We start from the raw sequence: 8,569 nt of genomic DNA, 5'->3' as shown, positions 1-8,569 counted from the left end.
CCCGTTTAAGAGGGGATATATAGGCAGCCTTATAGGTTCGGTCATATCATAATAAGATTTTCATTTCCCCCAAGATCAGAAACTGGGGCAGAATTTTGAGGAGGGTCCTCAAAATTTCGGAACAAGTCAAGCCAACGCCAACATGTGTCAGATGGTCAGTAATAAGTTAAGAAACCGAGACATAATTTTGAGAAGGATTCTCAAAATTTTGGAGAAGGTTCAACAAGATCGGTTATCCGCAAACGGTCAAAAGATCATCTACCAAACTGGGGCAGAATTTTGAGGAGGACCCTCAAAATTCCAATATGAAAGAGCTACAATGCCTTTGAGATGTGTTACAGTCACTAGTTCATCAAAATTACTTGATATATCAATACGTTTCTCAAACAACTCTATTTTTCTTATCAATAATTGCATATTTTTGAAAACTCTATTTCCATAATAGTCAGGTGTCACCCAGGGAACTCGAAAGGCTTTCAGAACGGAGCAAAGCAAAGACAGCCAATAGGAGCACGAACCAACCTTCCCCCACAAAACTTACAATTTTTCTTTGAATGCAGGCACATTTGACGTAACGATAACATTCGCAAAACATGTATACACAAAGATAATTCACTATTAATCCAGCTACCAGCTAAGAAATATACTACTCTTATTTGCTACTCGCTCTTTGCATGGGACTAAGACCTGTCCCGCATACTCGTATGAGGATAATCCTTGCCTTCATACCTACATGAGGCTAATCCCTGCCTCCATAATCGCATGAGGCTAATCCCTGTCTCCATAATCGCATGAGGTTAATCCCTGCCTCTATATTTGCATGAGGCTAATCCTTGCCTCCCTATTTGCATGAGTCTAATCCTTGACTCCATGAGGCTAATCCCTGCCTCCCTACTTGCATGAGGCTAATCCTTGCCTCCACATTTGCATGAGGCTAATCCTTGCCTCCATACTTGCATGAGGCTAATCCCTGCCTCCCTATTTGCATGAGTCTAATCCCTGACTCCACATTTGCATGAGGCTAATCCTTACCTCCCTATCTGCATGAGTCTAATCCTTGACTCTATGAGGCTAATCCCTGCCTCCATACTTGCATGAGTCTAATCCTTGCCTCCCTATTTGCATGAGTCTAATCCTTGCCTCCACACTTGCATGAGGCTAATCCTTGCCTCCCAATTTGCATGAGTCTAATCCCTGACTCCACATTTGCATGAGGCTAATCCTTGCCTCCTTATCTGTATGAGTCTAATCCTTGACTCCATGAGGCTAATCCCTATCTCCATACTTGCATGAGGCTAATCCCTCCCTCCATACTTGCATGAGGCTAACCATTGCCTCCCTATTTTCATGAGTCTAATCCCTGACTCCACACTTGCATGAGGCTAATCCCTGCCTCCTTATTTGCATGAGTCTAATCCCTGACTCCATACTTGCATGAGGCTAATCCCTACCTCCCCATTTGCATGAGTCTAATCCTTGACTCTATGAGGCTAATCCCTGCCTCCACACTTGCATGAGGCTAATCCTTGCCTCCCCGTCTGCATGGGATTAAGCAATGTCCCTCTTTGTACGAATATTGCTCTATTTCTAAGTACTCTTTATTCGCTTTTCAATCAGGCTAAGCTCTGCCCTCCATTTCTAAGTACTCTTTGCATATAATTGCAATATTAGCCTTATTAATGTATAATTACGTTTTATATGCATGAAATTGATCTTCTATATTTTTAAATGTTAAATATATATTTTAAATTATTTTAGTACACAAAATTATTTTTCTAGGAATTATCTATTATTTATTATAAATTATATGGGGATAAATTGGCTATTTAAAATCTAGCCAGATTGTATTTCAATTTTAGCCTCAACTTTAACCCAACCCAGCCCAATTTCGGATTAAATAACTCGACCCAGGCCTTAATTACCCCTACCAGACCCAAAACCTATCAAATCTTGGCCGTTGACCTAAAAGATCAACGTCCCTCATTCGTTCTTGCCTTTTTTATTCCAAACGACCCCCCAACCCTAACCATTTTTCCAAATTTGCTGCCATAAGATCCTCTCTTCTCTTAGTAACTCTCAACCAAACCCTAGCCCTTCAACCACCGACCTTTCCTCTCCGGTCATCTCCAGTGACCTCTCATCGTATCCTAAGCCTCCAATGGCTTCTCTCATGCCATCCCTACCTTCTCTAAGGTCTTCAAGGGCCCAGGGCCATGCCGACTTGCATCTAGGGTTTGTCACTTGTCTGTTTTTGGCTACTCTAGTGTGATTTTGAGCAAAATCATGTTGTATTTGTTACGATCCTTGGGATTCTAGACATGTTCTTTCGTCTCTCTATGGGTTTCTTCTGAAACCCTTATTTCTTCCTATATCTCTTAGATCTGTACAGATCTAATATGATTTGAGTTTGTTTCTTTAATGGTTTACACTGTCCTAGGAACTCTTTTGCAAGAATCGTTGATTTCAAGTGTTTTTCACCTTCTTCTAAAAATTAGGGTTTCAGAACTTCTTTTAAAATTTTGTTTAACTGATTCATTGTGTTTAAACATCTATTTCTTGCATATTTTTGACTGATTATATGCTTTTACTACCTCTTCAACTCGTCTATGTTGAAAGGCCTAATTTTTTAGGTTTTTTCGTTTGGTTCTATGTATTAGCATGACTGATCGTTTCTTGTTTGAGTTTTTGTGACTATCTTGCCTCGAATATGTTCCTACTGGGTTTTTAGCCTAACTTATATCACTTCTATGTGCTTGTGTCCATCTTGATTGTTCAAGACTTGCTTCTTTCTATCAGTGCTGTTTAACCTTCGTGTTTGCTATGTCTGGTTGTTCTTATCTTACTCTATTTATATGCTGAACACCGAATCATGACTTTCTCTTTGATTGATTCTGGATTCCCTATTTCATGGTTTGATTGGAAGACCTTCCTTTAAACCTTCGATTCCTACTCTTTCTATTCAAATTGATTGATTTACTTACCTTGTATGCATTAGTATTTTATTCCTACTTATTTTCTCCTTAATTAGAGTTTTCTGAACTTAGCCCTAATTGTTTACCCTGTACTTACTGAATTTGAAATCTTTCCTTATTGGTCATACATTGATTTCTTTCCTTATTTGTTACTTGTTCTTACCATTTGAACTGATTCCCTTAACTTATGGGAATACTTGTACTAGTTTTGCTCTAATTGGTTCTGAGTTCCATAATTACTATACTATTGTGATTCTTGCCTTATTTTACCTAGTATATATATATATATATATATATATATATATATATATATATATATATATATATATATATATCTACTTTCTCATTGACACAAATATGAACACATTGGTTAAAAAAAACTATCTCTTTCACACTAAAAGCTTTCTGCTCTTTTTGTGTTACTTACTACTATCTAAAGTCAGCTGGCTGCAAGCCAAGGCTAACTACTAGTTTCTATTTCACTTTGTGCTTACTATCCCCTTACTGGTATGTTTTAATTTTAATTCAAGTCCCAAAACATTATGCTTCTCCTATTACTTCAATTTGTCATGTTTCTAATATGCCTCTATCTATGGTTTTGTTGTTCAACCTGCAATTAACATGTATACTTCACTGCCTTCTTTGTTGCATGCTATATACCCCTTAGGATCCCCCTTCTAGTATGACCCAATGTGACTATGTTTCTCTGATCCCTGGTATGCACCTTCATGTATGATGTAATTGGCTATCCTAAGCCTATTGATTATGTATTAACTCTATAGTTCATGCTATACTTTAAAAGCCTTGACCCCTTTTAAGGCTCCTCTCATTCTAGTCCTATGTTCATATGTGCTTACTATGTGCACTATGCTTACCCCAAATCCCCATTACCCCTAAGTAGATGTGCGCACCTGTTTGACTCCATGTATTGAAGTGATGATGAACTTCTTTTTAGTTCTGTATTTGGTTTGACTGATTATTAGTCACCTTACCTTTTTAAACTGTCTTATTTAGTAACTCCCTATGTGTTTTCTTAAAAAATATTTCAAGCAAATCTCTTTTTAACACTATTTTCCCACTAAAACCTTTCAAACTATGTAAAGCACTCCTACTATACTCCTAAGTCACTAGGTTATGTCCCCTCCAATGTGTGTACTGCCTTGGGATCCTCTTGAGAACCCACTGAACTCTGGCACACTGAGACTGGCCCTTCCACACTGCACTTACTCATTTGGTTACAAAGTCTGGGTGTGAGCACTTCTCGGGATCCTTGAGAGCCTTAGGGAACTTTGACGCACCTAGACAATGATATTGTCTATGAAATTGGCATTTGATGCTATTGGAGGTCTTGGAAAATTACTTGGGCCTGCTTCAGGCTCCCTATAGTGTAGCTTCTTATTTTCTTTTATCTATTTATGTAATTCATTCATTTGGTTTGTAATAATATGTAAACGAATATTGGGGTAACTAGAGAAAAAGGATGGGTAGTTACATATTTGTGGGGTAGTATGGGTAGAAACCATGCTTATAGGATTTTATATTTGATATGTTTGCCTTACCATGTTAGAAATCATGCCTAAAGGTCTCAAATGGTTCCAATAAGTAAAATCATGTTTATAGGTCTTAAAATCAACTTTACAAGTAGATGCCATGCCTATAGGATATGATCCAGTTCAACTTCCGTTATGACGAGTGTTTACATGTGTTTTCATTTGTTATCATGCCTACAAGTTTCTAACATTAGCTCTTAGCAATTAGATACCATGCCTATAGGGAACAACATTAGAAACTCTACATAGATCTAAAATCAGTTTAGTTTAAATAAGTAAATCCAGTTCTTGAGTAGTTTGCTTCGAATTTAGTCTAATTAATGGTTTGTTTTCCTGAAATGAATTCTCTCAAATACTGCTTTAATTCACTGTTAGAAAGCATGCCTATAGGAACTCAAGAGTTTGTTTTAAAATCTGCCCACTGTTTTACTATATCAAACGTAGTATCATGCTCTTAGGATGCCACTATTCAGCGTTTAGGCAAGCCTAAAGGGTAAGTTTAAAGTTTGCAACTCTGAAACTGTTTCCGCTACTTAATGTTGTTCTGATTTTAACAAACTTAAAATCAATAGGCAAATGGATAGGGCCATCACTTTTAAGTTAATAAAACAAAACTACATATCTCATGTGTTCTGATATTCGCCTAGACATCATGTCTTAGGATACTGTTTAACAATATTGCCCTTATTTGTGTTTGAGTCGTGCTGTTTACATGCATTATCTATGGAGGTGAATTTGAGCCTCTAATTTCTTATTTTCTGCCTTATGTGCTAAGGTCCTATTTGTTCTTGCCTGTCGTCTTAGAATTTTCTCCTTGTAAGCACCTTAAGGGTCGTCTAGAACTGCCCAGATTTAGAGGTTCTAAAATACCTCCAGGGCCACAAGGAAGGGATGGGTAGTGCACGCATAGGCATCGTTAAGTTTACTAGCACGCTTTAGGCTATGACCACGGGATGGGAAGGGTAGATGGGATATGATGACTACGTGCTAATGTCACGTGTATCCCTTCATTGAGGAGTGTTTACCGGATATTGTGTGGGGTGATCCTATAGGCCAACCAACCTAGGACCCCTCCTTTCCCAAATCCTTTCTAAAACTTTGTTTTATATACAACTTGTTCAAAACCTTTGTCTTATTGTTTGAGTTATACAACGTCCAACGGGCTTCACTTGCAAATTATTTGATTCAACTATTTATTTGTAATGGACTAATTCGTGAATATAATTTTGGTTGGACCCACCATTGTGGACTGAGAGGGGTGCCTAACACTTTCCCCTCAAGGTTATTTTGAACCCTTACCCTAATCTCTGGTAGTGCAAACTAGTCTAAGAGTTAATCGCTCTAGGTGCCCTAATGCACCATAATCCGTTATGTGGCGACTCTTCAAATACCCAATTCCCAAAAGGAAATGAGTTATTACCCCCATGAATGTCGAAACCCGGACTTTCTCCGCGGAGGAAAAAAGGGGGCGCGATAGGGAGAAGGTTCTAGTGAAGGTTTCACCCATGAAGGGTGTTATGATATTTGGGAAGAAGGGCAAGTTGAGCCCTCGGTTCATTAGGTCTTTTGAGGTGCTTTGGAGTATTGGGGAGGTGGCTTATGAGCTTGCTTTTCCACCTAGCTTGTCGGGTGTGCATCAGGTATTTCATGTTTCTATGCTTCGGAAGTATGTTAGCAATTCGTCTCATGTTTTGTATTTCAACACGGTTCAGTTTGACGGTGATTTGACCTATGATATGGAGCCAGTGGTTATATTTGAGTGACAGGTACGAAAGTTGAGATCAGAGGATATAGCTTCAGTGAAAGTGCAGTGGAGAGGTCGGCCCGTAGAGGAGGCTACTTGGGAGATCAAGCGGGAGATACAGAACAGATATCCACACCTATTTGAAGCTTCAGGTATGTTTCTAGACTCGTTCGAGGATGAATGTTTGTTTAAGAGGGAGAGGATATAACGACCCGGCCGGTCGTTTCGTGAATTATGGCCCCATTTCCCTTATCTCTGCTTCTTTATGTGCTCTTCAGCTGTATTTCATTGTATCCCATTGGTTGGTTCGGGTTTGGAGTTGTTTTAGTGTGGAATGAGACACTTAGTCTCCTATTTAGAAATTTAAGTTGGGAAAAGTCAACCGGATGTTGACTTATGTGTAAACGATATCAAATATGAGTTTTGATGGTTTGGTTAGATCCGTTAGGTGATTTTGGACTTAGGAGCGTGTTCGAAATGTAATTTGGAGGCCCGTGGTAGAATTAGGCTTGAATTGGCAAATTTGAAAATTTGGTGATTCTCGGTCGGCACTGGAAATTTTGATATCGGGGTCAGAATGGAATTCCGGAAATTGGAGTAGGTTTGTAGTGTCATTTGTGATGTGTGTACAAAATTTCAGGTCATTCGGAGGTGATTTGGTAGGTTTTGGCATCATTTGCGGAATTCAAAAGTTTAGAAGTTCTTAGGCTTGAATCCGAGTGTTATTTGGTGTTTTGATATTGTTTTGAGTGTTCTGAAGGTTCGACTAAGTTTGAATGTTGATATGTGACTTGTTCGTATGTTTGGTAGAGGTTTTGAGGGTCGCAAGTTGATTTTGGGTGGTTGACGGATCAAGGATAGTATTTGGAGGAATGCTGAAGGTTTGTTCTCAGCTGTCATAACCGCACCTCCGGAATGGGGACCGCAGGTGCGAGGTCCACAGAAGTGAAAGGGGACCGCAAATGTGGGATTTGGAATCTAAGGTTGGACCACAGGTGCGAAAGGCGGAGCGCACCTGCGAGACAGTAGGTGCGGGGAATAGATTGCAGAAGTGGCCTTGGGCGATTAAGTGAAAACTGTAGGTAAGGTTATTTGGACCGTAGAAGTGGTTGCGCAGGTGCGGGAAAAGGGCCGCAGATGCGGAAATGCCTCGGCAGAAGGTATAAATTGGACCCTTCGCGAAATTTGAGTTATTTTCACCATTTTCAATCGGACTTGGAGATTTTTGGAGGTTTTTGAAGAGGGAATCAAGGGGGTTTACCTTGAGGTAACTTACTTGAGCTTAATACTTGTGATTATGGTAAGTTTTAGTTGTTTAAGCATGAAATTAGTAGAAATTAGGGATGAAATTGAGGATTTAGGGCTTGAAATTTGGAGAGTTTGATTTGAGGGACAATTTGATGTCGTATTTTGGATGAATTTTGTATGTATAGACTCGTGAGTGAAAGGAGTTTCTAGTTTTGTGACTTTTGTCGGATTCCGAAACGTGGGCCTAGGGCCGGGTTTGGGTGAATTTTGGGATTTTGGTATAAGTTGATAGTTTTTCGTTTGGAATTGGTCCCTTGGCCTATATTGATTGCATTGTATTGATTTTTGGATAGATTTGAGACTTTTGGAGGCCGATTCCAGAGGCAAGGACGTCGCGGAGTAGGGATTTGACCAGTTTGAGGTAAGTAATGATTGTAAATCTAGTCATGAAGGTATGAAACCCTGGATTTCACATTGTTTTACTGCTTTGAGGTGACACACATGCTAGGTGACGGGCGTGCACCATTGGGGATTTGTGACTTGGTCCGTCCCGTAGCAAATAATTAGTTGCATATATGATACTTATGTGATTTAGAAATAATTTCTATAGCTTAGGTTGAATGCCATATTTAGGCCTTGTGCCAAAGCTGTTTGGACCCTTAGGAGCCTTTTCTTATTATCCTCCCACTGTTTTGATTTAAAAATCTATACTCAGTCATGCTATATTACTTATTTCATAAACTCAATCTTTATTACCGTTTTGATGCATATAAAATATTATTTGGGCTGAGAGGTTATGATTAAGTGAGATTGAGGGCCTGTTTTGTGAGGATATTATGGGATCGGGCAGCGCACTGCAACATGTTGTTACTGATTCATGATTATGTGGTGTAAATCGTGTGGGATAGCCACTTTTTAAAGTGTTATTTACTTTTTATCCAACATTTTTAATGCTTAACAATAATAGCCACTAGTCTATTAAAATTAATATGAAAGGACTGTGTTACCCTTTCTTCTATCCCTTTTATGTGTTAGGAAGAAGAACAAATGGCATC

The sequence above is a fragment of the Nicotiana sylvestris genome, chromosome 5 (assembly GCF_000393655.2).
Source record: "Nicotiana sylvestris chromosome 5, ASM39365v2, whole genome shotgun sequence".
Classification (NCBI taxonomy): Eukaryota; Viridiplantae; Streptophyta; class Magnoliopsida; order Solanales; family Solanaceae; genus Nicotiana; species Nicotiana sylvestris.
The sequence above is the reverse complement of the archived record's forward strand: the minus strand, read 5'-3'. Positions refer to the sequence as shown.